General features: G+C 42.5%; 2 long non-coding RNA genes across 4 annotated transcripts in view; one reads left to right on the forward strand and one right to left on the reverse strand.

Moving 5' to 3' along the window:
- LOC307224084 overlaps positions 1–13,846 on the forward strand; it is a 153,487-nt gene that overhangs the window by 7,586 nt on the left and 132,055 nt on the right. The window lies entirely within an intron of this gene.
- Positions 1,728–12,602, reverse strand: LOC307224080. 2 transcript variants are annotated; one of them, XR_013842407.1, is made up of 5 exons: positions 12,465–12,602; positions 12,182–12,268; positions 9,275–9,411; positions 6,283–6,413; positions 1,728–2,215 (listed from the first exon to the last, which is right to left on the reverse strand). It is a non-coding gene; the product is annotated as an uncharacterized lncRNA (long non-coding RNA). The 2 variants fall into 2 exon arrangements; XR_013842408.1 differs by lacking the exon at positions 1,728–2,215 and adding an exon at positions 2,513–2,669.

Consider the following 13,846-nt stretch of genomic DNA (forward strand, 5'->3'; position numbering starts at 1 on the left):
GGACTTTTTGTGAAGTGTTGCAATACAATTATAGTATACTTGAAGACAGAATACCCTTTCTGGCATTGTCCACAGGTACTGAGACCAAAACTCCTTTCTTTGATTCCCCTCTTTCAAAAGTTGGTAGGGATTAAAACATCCCCTTTTCGCATTTGGAAAGTCTTCCATGTCTCTTTGATATCCTGTGACTGGCTTATGTCCTTTGGTGCATAGGGAACTGGGTTTTATTTTATTTTTTACTGTAGCTTTTTTGTAAATGTGTTTGCTCAGAAGTAGGACTTGGTTATTATTATTATTATTATTATTATTATTATTATTATTATTAAAACTTGTATAGCGCCCTTCATCCATAGATCTTAGAGCAGTTCACAACACAAAATGACAATATAAAAACACAAAGTGCATAATAAAAATAAGAACAAAAACAACCCTTCCACCACCACACATTTAAAAGGGCATCAGATGACAATCAGATGAAGAGGACCATTTTGCCTGGCACCCAAAAGTGTATAATGAAGGTGCCAGACGACCCTCCCTGGGGAGAGCATTCCACAAATGTGGAGCCACTGCAAAAAAGGTACATTTGCATGTTGTCACTCTCTGGACGTCTTGTGGAGGAGGCACCTGAAGAAGGGCCTCAGAAGATGATGAGAGGTAGGTTCACATGGAGAGAGGCAGCCCTGGTTGGGGAACCTGTGTCCTGCCAGATATTGTTGAATAAATCCACAACCAGCCAAAATGACCAGTGGTCTGGGATGATGGTGTCTGGATTCTAACAAATCAGGAGGGTCACCAGTTCCCCTCAGGCCTCGTTTAGTGTGTGCTTAAGGTTGGAGCCCTCTCATCTTGCCATGTGATGTACCGCTTCACAACAGAAAGATATAGAAATTATCCACCTGCTGACAGCAGGTAACTCTTGTTTAGGCCCCAACCAATCTTCAAGCTTGCCATGACTTGCACTGAATCTGTTCCTATGTTGAAATGAATGCATATCAAGCTGAGCTTCTGAGTTGAACTTTCCTCTGTTGCTATCCAATGGTGACTGTCAATGTAAAGAATGGTTAAGTGACTTTCCATCTCCTTTCCAAAACTGTGCATGTAGGAGTAGGTAGGGGGAACAGTCATCCATCACGGTGTGAAGGTTTTGACTTTTTGTCTTGTGAATATTTGAGCCCTCAAGAATGAATATTTGTCTGTCTGAATTGATTAGAACTTCCAGACTGTTTAGCAAGGTAAAGTGACTATGTATGTCTCTACTGAATTTTCAGTGCTATTTGTGTGGAAATACTTGCCATTCTGCTGTTTTGTAGGCAACTAGTTAGCTAATCTTTCCTTTTGTTTTCTTGCTTTCATCTGGTGAGGCCACCTAACCAGGAAGGGTATTTTAGCGAGAAAGGCAAAGAGACCATTCCTGAATTTAAAATATAATGTGCATTCATGCTTATCCGATTCTTAACAGTCAGGAATTCCAATTTACTGACTTCTTAGAATCCAATCTTTTTAATAAGAGCTGTATAAAAAATGAGGGATGTGTCTTGCAGTCAGCATGCGATAAGATGTGTCCCTCGGACCCTGTGTTGGGAAAGTTGTCTTTTTCAATTTCTTGGTGCCTGGGAAAGCAGCTTTTAAATTACAACAAAAGTTTGAATCATTGCATGGAGTCACTGGCCCCTCTGAGGGGGCTTTCTCTGTCTTCTTAAGAACAGACCACGCTCAGAGCCAGATGGTTCCTGTCTGCTGGCTTTATTCAATGCACTTCCTCCCACAGACGGGAGCCCTTTTGCCCTCCTTCCACCCCTCCTCTTTCAAGCATCCACCATGGAGTCTTTCTGTTTTGTGGCTGGAAATAATCTTTTATTGCCCAGTTGTTCGGAAGTGACCTTTTGCCCTTGATTAGATAGCACCAGGCTCTATCACCGGGTTGCTTTTGAGCTGGCAGTTGCTTTTTGTCTTTGCTGATCCGGTGTCAGGAAGAACAATGTAAAGGTTTGCAAAATTTTAGTTCAGCTAAGGCTCCATGTGGGATGGCAAGGGGTGGAGAGAGATGCTGGAATATTGCAGAGCAGCTTTTGTGGGCCACGATAAATCATGTGTGCGAGTTAAGGAATGGTACATCGCAAAGTAAAATCACATGCTTGGAGATATACGACGACCTCCTGGTAGTTTGCCTTTTCCACCTTTCTGAAGAGTTAGGAGTTGTGATAAAAAAAAAAATCTGCAAGGAAAATGAAGAGAACATACTTAGAATCAGTTTGCATATTTACTCATAAGCAAGTCTTATTGATTTCAGTGGATCTAAATTCCAAGTAAGTGTGCTTTGGAAAGATCTGACTTAGTTGAACCCTTTTTCTCTTCTCTCCCTTTTGGGTTTGCTTGAAAAAGACAAATTCATAAAGTAAAAAGAGGGTGCAGAGGTGTCTTCATGGACTAATGGTAAAGATGGTACACAGTGGTGGCTGGTCTGCCATGGGACTGGTAGGGCCAGGCAGAAGGCAAGAACAGGAATACAAGTACTTCAAGCACATAAATACCAATGTGACTATTTCATTCTGAAATCTGCTTCTCTCCTTCTGTTCTTCTATTTCCCCAGTCCTTCCATAACAATTGATTAATTTCTCATCTTCATCCAATTTTGGATTATCTTCCATTAACCCCCTCACCAGTAATACCTGCATCCAGATCAATACAAACTGTGACATCTACAGCATGGATGGAAAATCTGTGTCCCTCCATTGCTGGACTACAAATCCCATCACCTCTAACTACTGGCCATGGTAGCTAGTACTGATGGAAGTTGTAGTCCAACGTTATCTGGAGGGTCACAGGTCTGGCCTACAGGCTTTTTACTGTCCTCTCAAGCCTTAAGTGAGAAGTATAGTTCTGCCTTCCCCAACCTAGTGCCCTCTAGATGTTTTGGACTTCAGCTTCCGTCACTGGCCATGCTGGCTAAGACTTATGGGAGTTGTAGTGCAAAACATCTGGAAGGGTACTAGGATGGGGAAGGCTCATCCTGGTCTATTGCAGTCCCTGTAGCAAAGACTTAATGTTTATAAAGTGAAAGCAGATGCCTCATTATAAAACAGATTTTAAATCAAATGATCGTGTCTAGTTTATGCCAAACAAACAAGCCCCCAAAAGGGGTGCCACTGCCTTTCAATAAATGTTCTACAAACTAGAAGCAGATTACCATCTGCTTAAATAGCATTAGCTGGCTTTAAAGAGGCAATCTGCTTACTTAAATAAAAAAATAATGACTGGTCCAGACTGAACCATTATCCTTGGTAATTTGGTGAACTCAGGAGGTGTCATTAAATAGCACCAAGTTGGGAAATTCAGCTGTCACATAAGACAAAACTCTGTAAACAAATGTATCGTTCCTTGTCAAATTAAGAAAATGAACTCCACTGCATTGCCCTGTGCCATATCTTGCCTGATGAAAAATTCTGGAAAACACAAAAGCTTGCCATGATATTGTTGCATTCTGGTTAATCCTAATACAGTATATGACCCAACTGTAGATTTTGGAAATCTCTTGCAAGTTTATATTTTGCCAAAAACACCCTTGTATGGAAACAAAGTTTTTTTTTTAAAAAAATAATATTTATTAACATTTTAAAGACTACAAAAGAAAGAAAAAGAATTAAACAATACAATACAATACAATACAAAAACAAAAACACCACACAACACCAACACCAACACCAAAACATTAAATTAACAAAACCAAACAAACACAATTTAAAACACATCTAATAAGTTCAGTATCTTAACTTTCATTTACTTGTTTCAACGACCTCCTCACACCTCCCTTTTTGTATTCCACTTTAATTAACTGTTTCCATCTTCCTCTGTTTTCTGTCCTGTAATTTATCTTAACATATTCTAACCTTATTTTTCCCTTTAATATATAATTGGCTTAACATATTTTAACCTTATTTTCCCTTTAATACTCTAATAATCTATTTGTACGTAATTCCTTGTAACTTTTCTACTAAAGCCATATAACTCCTTTCCAACATTTTTCTAACACTCATTAATTTTACAATATTTTTATAAATAGTCTTTAAACTTTTTCCAATCTTCTTCCACCGACTCTTCTCCCTGGTCCCGGATTCTGCCAGTCATATCCGCCAATTCCCTATAGTCCATGAACCTGGTGATCTTCTGTCCGATGCTCTTAACTCTTTTCCAAGTCCCTTCTGCGAGTCTTCTTCATATTTATACATGAGCTTTACTTTGTCTTCCACTGATCTTATTTTCATTTTCCTTCCTTTGAGGCTAAAGAGTAGATCTCGGGGAAACTCCCACCTAAAGATGATTTTATTCCTTCTCGACAGGGCAACCAAATCTCTGTAGTTAAATCTAAGGTCCAAAAGGTATTTCAGGACGTCTTTCAAAATTTCCACTCTTGACTGTTGTTCTTCTAAGTTCTTCTGGTAGTTCCAACAGTCTCTTATTTTGTTCTTCTCTTTTTTCCCCCCTCTTCCAAGTCTGAAGGCCCTCACAGTTTTAATCTCTTCTTGACCCAAGTCGCGGTCCCAAAAATCATCAAATTCCTGTGTGAGGAAATCTATCAAACTTTCCTTCTCCAGTTCAGGTGGGGCTCTGATCCTCGAAATCTGATTTTCTTTAAATTCAATCATAGCAGGCATCAACTTATGGTCATCAAATTGCATCTGTAAGGCTGGGACTCTCTCTCTCTCCAATTGTGTTACTTTAGGTTCAACGGCAATAACTTTCTCCCTAGCCTTCTCTGCAGTTTGCCATGTCAAAGTAGATTCCTGTGTCAGTTTCTGAATAGTTTCTGTATTGGTGTTCACTTTTTGTCCCAAATTGTCGATTTTGGTAATTACCACATCCACCTTTTAGTGAAGCTGTTCCAATGAGTCACTTATCTTACATAATACATCCACTAAGGCCTCTTCTGTCAACATTCTTAACCGATTCAAGGTCCCCAGAATCTCACAGGTTTTTATCTTGCAGCTGGAAATTCCCCCAGCTCAACTCTTGTGACAATTTCAAAGGCTTCCTCTAGAGGGAAACAGTTCCTCTAGAGGGAAACAATTTCTAATTCAATTAAACTCAATTCAAACAATAAAGTTAGTTTCAATTTTCTGTTACTTTTACTCCTTTTTAAACACAGACGGAGACAGTGGAAACAATGTATTACTCTTATTTAACTAACTGTCAGTGAACGTTCTAATCATGGTCAATGAGCCTTCTAAAACATGTCAGTCCTGTTGGCAGCCCGTTTCCAGGATCGGAGCGGTGGTATATTAACTCTGTTCGCTCTCTCCTGCAGGTATACTCAGTCCAAAACTTTCCCCCCCTCTTCTCCTGCCACCAAGGGGGGTTTAGTATTTTTTTACTGATGGAAATTTAGTCCTTTACAATAGGCTTTCCGAGACTTCAGCTTGCATCCTCATTGCTTCAATCTATTTACAAAAGGGGAAGGTGGACTTCCTGTTTTAGACCTCCCCGTTTCGGCACCAAATTAAGACATTTAAAAATCCAATTCTCCGCTCTACTCACGGGTAGTTGCTTTAAGATCAAATTGTTCACAGGAAAAAGTCAGCGCTCTCCGGCAACAGCTATGCGGCTTCGCTCCGTGGAAGAAGCAGTCAATTCGAAGCACCGCGCCGCTCACCCCACGTCGCTCCGTATCCCCGAAACCGGGTCTCCCCGCGAGTAGGGGAGGCGCAAAAGGTGCCAGCCGAATCCCACGTTCACAGGCTTCACCCGCCTGTGATTTCTAGTGGGTCTCCGCCTTCGCCGTGGTGGCCAGACCCGGATTCCCACGAAGCAAATTCCTCCCGATCAGACGAATTCCGCCATTACCGGAGGCGCTAACCCGGAAGTCTGCCCTTGTATGGAAACAAAGTAAGCAGAGTGGCTGAGATACATAGTACTCTAAGCAGCAAACTTTTACTGCAATGCTTGCTCTTTTCCTTATTTTGAAATATAGGGAAGGTCCCAGTGAAATAAGTAATTGTGTACATAAGGGATAAGCTCCCGCCCTTTTGCATCCCTCAGCTCTTTTCACCCTTTCATATTTGTAGGCTTTGTAAAAACTATGTTACATTTCCCCCCTCTGTTTCAGCAGTGAGGGCAAATTAAGAGGAAACCGATTTAGCCAGAAGTGCAGTAGCTTAGCAATATGCTGATGGTAGCTATATATTGGTGCAGTTAGACATGGTTTATTGCTCTTGTTAAGACCCATCAGGGTGGAAAAAGCTTTTTGTCCCGGTACATAATTTGCCATTTTAATTTAAGAATCATTACCTTTCAAGTGTTTTGTGAATTCAAATGGTACACATTTCTTTCCAAGGCTGACTTTTCTCAGAGGGAGTTGCCCTGCTAAAATTTTCCTGTGCTAATGTTTTCATTCATGTTGAGAAAGGCCTCCTTCCATCCTAAAAAAAAAAGTCCTCAAATTAACACTGGACAACAGGCGTCTCCCCCCCCCCCCCCATATCTCTCTTGATGTAGCCAGAGCAAAGAAGCCAATGCCGTTTAAGTCAATGCTATTTCATCTTTCCATACCTGAGATCTTCTCCCAACCTATATCATGTGACCTACTTTTAACTGGCATTTGAATTGAAAAACAGTAATCTTCAATGATAGCTTTTAAAATAATTTCTAACATACTCCAAACTGACATAATTTTAACAGTAGTCCTAACTTATTTTTTTAAAGTCTTTGTTTAATAGAACACCATCCCTGTCGTGGCTTAATTTGTACCAGGGCAAAGTGGCAAAAAGGCCTTCCTTTCACACTAATACTAATTCATTCAGGCACACATCCATCTGTGATGAGAGTGAGGCCTTTATCTGAAAGACTGAAACTCATTGATTCACCCTTCTAAGAATATGGCACTCTCTTCAGGGAGCTTCAGGTTCAGCCATGAACTTTTCTGGGTGGATGAGATTCGGAAACGTAGTTTATCTAAACATGTTCAGTGTATCTACCATTTTTCTCATGCCCAATTCCATATTTGCTACTGATCTTCCTTGGGTAGATAGTGGGAGGAGCTGGGATTCAACCCACAGCATTTCTCAAAGGAAATGCTTCATCTCAATTTGGGGTGGGTGTCCTCTCCTAAACTCAAGAACATGGTAAACCCAATATACTTCATCCCAAGGAGACACGGTTGATATGATGGCAGCATAGCTTGGGTTCTAGACAGCAAATGGGGTATAAAGGTTGAACGTTTATAAAGGATGGATTAGTAACAGTTTCACCCCATTCCCCCAAAGAGGAGTTGAGGCCTTCAGTTTACCAAGCCCTCATTCATGTACATGCTATGGCAAGTTACCTCAAACTTACATTAGGTGTCAGTAATTGTGCTCTCGCTCAAACACGACTCCAATACAACCTCATAATTAATCTAAAAGAATAGATTCCAGTGACATTTTGTTGGGAGTGGCCTGCTTCTAGCTTAGTTTGGCACTATCCAGTCACTGGATAGAGAAGAAGCTCAACTGCCTCGCCTTCAGAATGCCACAGTTGCTCTCCTCAGAAACATTGCCCATTAGGAAACAGTGTTGGTAGCAATGATGGCTCTGCTCTGTCTCCACCTTTAGAAGCCATATGTCTCTGAGTAACAGTCACTGGGAATCACAAGCAGAGAGGGTGCTATTATACTCAGATCCTGCTTGTGGGCCTTCCATACGCACCTGGCTGGCCACTGTGAGAACAGGATGCTGGACTTGATTGGCCTTATCCAATAAGGCTCATGTTCTTATTGGAGATGAAGATAGCAAGAATTGCCTAGGACTTGCCGATCAGAAGGTCTGTGGTTCGAATCCCCACAACAGAGTGAGCTCCTGTTGCTCGGTCCCTGCTCCTCAGTGGCGTAGCGTGGGTTGTCAGCACCCGGGGCAAGGCAAGTAATTTGCGCCCCCTAACCTGTGGATTTTAGTAGGGGCAGAGAGCTGCTAGTGCGAGCGCACCCCCCCAGATGTTGCGCCCGGTGCGGCCGGCCCCCCCCTGCACCCCCCACACTACGCCACTGCTGCTCCTGCCAACCTAGCACTTCAAAAGCATGTCAAAGTGCAAGCAGATAAATAGGTACCGCTCTGGTGGGAAGGTAAACGGCGTTTCCGTGCGCTGCTCTGGTTCGCCAGAAGCGGCTTAGTCATGCTGGCCACATGACCTGGAAGCTGTATGCCGGCTCCCTCGGCCAATAAAGCAAGATGAGCACCGCAACCCCAGAGTCGGCCACGACTGGACCTAACAGTCAGGGGTCCCTTTACCTTTACCTACTTTCAACACAATAGTAAAGAGGATAGTGCCTCTGAGCATGTTTTGAGTGCTTTCCCTTACCACCGAGTAACTGCTGCAATGTTTGAGATCTTAAAGCAAGTACATGACCTCCAACAGGGCTCAAACTAAGGCAAACGGATTCCCCCTCTCCCCATAATTTAAACCTTAATACAAATCAAAATCAAAATACACAAGCCCTGCTCCTTTGCACAGCTCCACAAGGTCCTAATATTGCTAGGACTCTCTTCTAGGCAGGGTCTGTGATGCCCTTATCCTTTAGCAGCCTGACATTTTTCTGGGAAGTCAACACCTTCACAAGATTAACATACATTAGCCATCACGTTTCAGTATTTCCTTTTTTCTGTATGCATAGCTACTAGATGTGTGTGGAAAAAAAAACGTCATGCGTATCAAAAGGCCTATTTGCATGAGAATTTCCAGTGGAAATGTCCTGTGACCTTTTTCTTGTCTGGGGTGGCTAATCCTATTTGAAATTCCTGCCATGCTCCTACAGAAGGTCAGCTCGGTTGTGAATCAAACTGCACCTGCTGCCACTGCAGTGCCTCATCTTCCTGCACAGGAGATTCAAGAAAAACACCAATGTCCGAGTGCCCAAGAATAATAATAATAATCATTGAGCGCACTTGATTTTTAAAATTTTTTATTAAAAAGCCTTTAGGAAACAGTGGTGTGTTTATGAGAAAGCTGAGTTAAAGAGCAGGGCTTCCCTCATCTTGCATGTTTATAATTAACTGCGGGTGCAATCTGACTGGAATGTATGGGAGCTGCTTGAGAGCAGGGCAGCATGTTTTGTTTTATTGTGGGGATTACGCAGCCTTTAAGAAAACACCTCCCCCTGTCCCGCTTCCATAGCAGGGTGTCAGCTTGGCCCTGTGGGAAATCCCTCTCTAGGGGATTGCATGTAGCACACTGGCAAAGTGTAGGCATCCTTTCAGTGAAATCTGAGGAGTTACACTAGACAATGCTGAGCCAGAACAAATGCTCTCACCTGGGACACAGGCTAAACACTCCTTCCTGCCTCTCACCCAAGAAGGGCAGTTTTCCATGGCGGGGTGGACTCTCACTCGAAGCACATGAAACCACTTTTCACTTGGACCACATTCAGTCTCTCACCCTGGAAATGGCCTAAAGGAAAACACAACAGGCCCCCCCCAAAGGACACCACGCCACACACAAAACCATTTCCAGTAAAAGGCATTTTAATAATCTTAATCCTACCCCTTATACCTCACCCCCACTTTCCCCATCAGGCTGTCCTTATACTCTTCTTTCCTCAGCACCAGTGGAAGGTGCACTGGCTCAGGGAGTATCCTGAGGCAAACTCGGCCCTCCAGATGTTTTGGGACTACAACTCCCATCATCCCTGACCACTGATCCTGTTAGCTAGGGATGGTGGGAGTTGTAGTCCCAAAACATCTGGAGGGCCGAGCTTGCCTATGCCTGGCCTACAGCCTCAGTGGAACCTAATCCTGAGGTAAATGCTTCCCAGAAACATGAGCTTTGAGATGGTAGCTTCTTCAAGAGGGCAGGGGGTTGAGTGCTAGCCAGTACCTCTCCCCACTCTTCCTCTCCCAGCCAGTTGCCTCTGTCCAACCTCCTGGTGCTGCCATTGGGGGTTGCCCAGTTGGTAGTGACTGACCCGTAACAGGGCCTTATCAATGGTGGTTCCCCATTTGTGGAATGCCCTCCCATCATTCTGCTTCATTCTTAATATTTAGGGAAATTTTTAAAAAACTTTCCTGTTTACCCAGGGATTTGATGGCCAAAAGGTCTGTCCTTGGTAACTGTGAAATCTTTAGTTTTGAGAATAAGTGATTCCTTTTAGGAGGTTGTTTTTAATTGGTTTTAGAAGTTTAAATTACATTGTTTTAGTATTGACATATTTTCCACCATGGGCTCCTTGGGAAGAAATGTGGGCTGCATAATTTCTTTTTAACTACATCTCATCACAGTGGGAAAGTGACCATGGGTACTTTCTCAGCTTGCAGTCCAGGTCCAGGTATGGAAGGCCCCCTTCTTTTAAAAAATATTTAAACTGGAGTTACACTAAACCAGCCTACAAATAAAACAGGAACAGGGAAACATTGCCCCCCCCCCCGAAGTTGCTGAACTATAATTCCCATCAGCTACATGGCTAATGGTCAGGGATGATGGGAGTTGCAGTTCAATAACATCTGGAGAAGGTTTCCCACACCTGAAAAAGAGGTTGCCTTCAGAAAGAGGACGGCCCTCTGCCAGCCCTTCAAACAGAGCAGTACCCTTTGTAAAACAGGATGCACATGCCCCCTAAACATGGGGAAGGACTATACCAGTAGCTCTGACCCCCTTCTTCATCTAGCCCAAAGATACACTGAGTTTCAGGTGGCAGTGGTGGGGCCCTTTCCAACACTTCTGCTTGTATATGATTGACAGAAACAAAAGCAAAACACCATGGTGATAGTTGTTAATTATTTCTAGGATGCCTGCATTAACTAGGCCCTGTTCATAAATAAATATAAGATGTCCCTGTAGTCTAAAAGACAAGACACACAAGGCAAGAATATCAGGGAGATCAGTTTCATCATGCCAGAACAAAAGGCACAGTTGCTAATTGGCACATATCTTTATCTATATCATCTATATACAGTGGTACCTCTGGTTACATACACTTCAGGTTACATACGCTTCAGGTTACAGACTCCGCTAACCCAGAAATAGTACCTCGGGTTAAGAACTTTGCTTCAGGATGAGAACAGAAATTGTGCTCCGGTGGCGCAGCGACAGTGGGAGGCCCCATTAGCTAAAGTGGTGCTTCAGGTTAAGAACAGTTTCAGGTTTAGAACGGACCTCCAGAACGAATTAAGTACTCAACCCGAGGTACCACTGTATATATCTCCAGTTGAAGCATGGCTGATATTCCCATGCTGGGATTCTTGTTACGATGGAGTTGGTAGAATTCCCTTCAGAATTCCCTTATATTTGATATAAGATAAGTTGGTTTGCTTGGCAAATATGATCTTTCCCCCTAATTCCCCCCAACATATTACTGGATTTCATATTATATTCATTTCAAACAAATCCCCCAAACAGATAACCTTATTGTATTTCCACCAAAAGAGTACACTTTCTATAAAAATCACACTGGGTTCCTCAGCTGACTTTTCTTCCCCTTCTTGATAGTGGGGCCAGCAGAGAGAATGTGTCTGAGTCCTAGAATTTATCTGCATTGCCAAGCTGTGTTGTAAAAGCAAAGGCTGGCTTCCTTTTATTGGAAGCATTTGATGAGCTTCGATGGCAATTCAAGGGGAAGTTAAAGGGGAAAGTGCCATTGGTGATTGCAGCAATATGCTAATAGTGGTGTGTTAAGGTATAAGAGGCCATACCATAAAACATCCGGAGGCAGAGCTGTTTTTCCTCCTGCATTGCTCCAGCTAGAAGCCTCGTTTCCTGCTTTTGCTTATGCTAAAGAGATTTACAGCCTGACCTATCTAAAGGGTTTTGGGTCAGGTAAAAGCTATTGTACAGTAACATTTATGGGTAAATTCCACTTCTGGAAGAAGCTTAGGGCCTCATTGGATGCTCAAACAAAGAGGGAAGAGTTGAAATGCAAGTGACCCTTGCTTCTGGGTTTCACAGGAAGTGAAAGATGGACATCTCAGGGAGATGTGGTTTTATCCCCCTGTGATGAAAGAACACATGCCCCCCCCCCCACCAGGGGACTTGTTGCATCTCCTTCCTTCAAATGAGACCCTGGCATTTCCTTCAAATGCCTGGGGGTTCAGTTTTGGATGTGGGGAGGGCAGTAGTTTAAAAGTGTTGTGAAGTAATTTACATGGGAAAGTGTGATTTTTTCTTTCTTTCTCATCTTCCCTTTGTTTAAAATGTTTCATGAAGCTTCCAGTCTTTATTCTGATACCTGTGATCTGTTCCTTATTGTGAGCATGCTGGAATTTCTCTCTTTTCGGAAGGGTAACTGTTTTGAGAGGAGTAGTCCTGAGAGTCTCTTAGAAGAAAACGACAACAAAGGGTTGTATCCAACATGTTATACTTACAACTACGGTAACTTAGGTCTATTACTTTAAATTGTTTTACTTTGAGTTGAATGTATGTTGGCACCTTAAAGACTAACAGATTTATTCTGGATTAGTTTTTGTCCCCCCCACCCCCGGTCATCAAATGCATGATAAGCAAAAGTATACCATTGTGCTGCAAAGTTGTATGATGTCCACCTTAAATAGCTGTGAAACCTCAACAACCTCCAAGTTCAAATTCTAAAGCCATTTGACATCTTTCCTTGAGGAATACAGTTGTACCTTGGATCCCGAACGCCTTGGTACTTGGACATTCTGGCTCCCAAACACCGCAAACCCTGAAACTATTGTTCCTGTTTGCGAACGTTCTTTGGAACCCAAATGTCTGACAGGGCTTCTGTGGTTTCTGATTGTCTGCAGGAGCTTCCTGCAGCCAATCAGAAGCCGCGCTTTGATTTCCAAATGTTTTGGGAGTCGAACAGACTTCCGAAATGGATTCTGTTCAACTTCCAAGGTATGACTTTACAAAGATTGGTACTCCATGAAGCGTGGGGCTCTTTGAGCATTGAATTGCCACCCAACTGAGCCTGCACTGAAAGTCAGAGCAACAACTCATTACACTCAGACTTTGGAGCAGTGCTGCTGTGTATGACTGCAAACCTTTGGAGAAGATAACAATTATTATATAACATCTATTTATATCACAAGACCAAGCAATTCTTCTGGGTTTATGTCCTGTTGGATAGGATTCAGTTTTGTACTTTTTTTTTTTTACCACCTCTGTTCTATGAGCCCCATGCTTTTTACCCAGACAGATAACAAATCTTTCCCTCCCTCTCTCCCTTTATTAAAAGCACACACATACAAACAATATTTTTAAAAAACCTTTATTTACAATAGCTAAAAACAAACATAGTTGTCCTATAGCAGGAGTGGGGCAAAAATTCTGCTGCCATTTATTGCCAGAAAACAAACCAAGTATTTTGTAGCCTCCCTGAGAGCAGTAGAAAAACCTAAGTATGCAAAAGCTACTAAGATCAAGCTTTAGGAGGGGAAGAGGTAGAAACAGAATGATGTATGAGGTCTTTGATGCTATGGAGTGCAGTCACATGTCTAAGCACAAAGAATAAAATGAACCCATCATGACAGGATGAGAAACCAACTTTTGAATACAGTGGTACCTCGGGTTACATATGCTTCAGGTTACATATGCTTCAGGTTTCACACTCCGCTAACCCAGAAATAGTGCTTCAGGTTAAGAACTTTGCTTCAGGATGAGAACAGAAATTGTGCTTTGGAGGCGCGGCGGCAGCAGGAGGCCCCATTAGCTAAAGTGGTGCTTCAGGTTAAGAGCACATCAGGTTAAGAACGGACCTCCAGAACGAATTAAGTACTTAACCCGAGGTACCACTGTAACTGTTTTAAGTCAAAGTGTGTGCCTTCTGGACTGAATTGTCTTGAATTTAGCACCTTCTTGATTCAAGACTTTCTTAAGATACAATGATTGGGCATCCACAACTGAACCACATCCCACTTCTTCTTTTTTATAA

Source organism: Podarcis cretensis (assembly GCF_951804945.1).
Source record: "Podarcis cretensis genome assembly, chromosome: 9".
NCBI classification, from domain to species: Eukaryota; Metazoa; Chordata; class Lepidosauria; order Squamata; family Lacertidae; genus Podarcis; species Podarcis cretensis.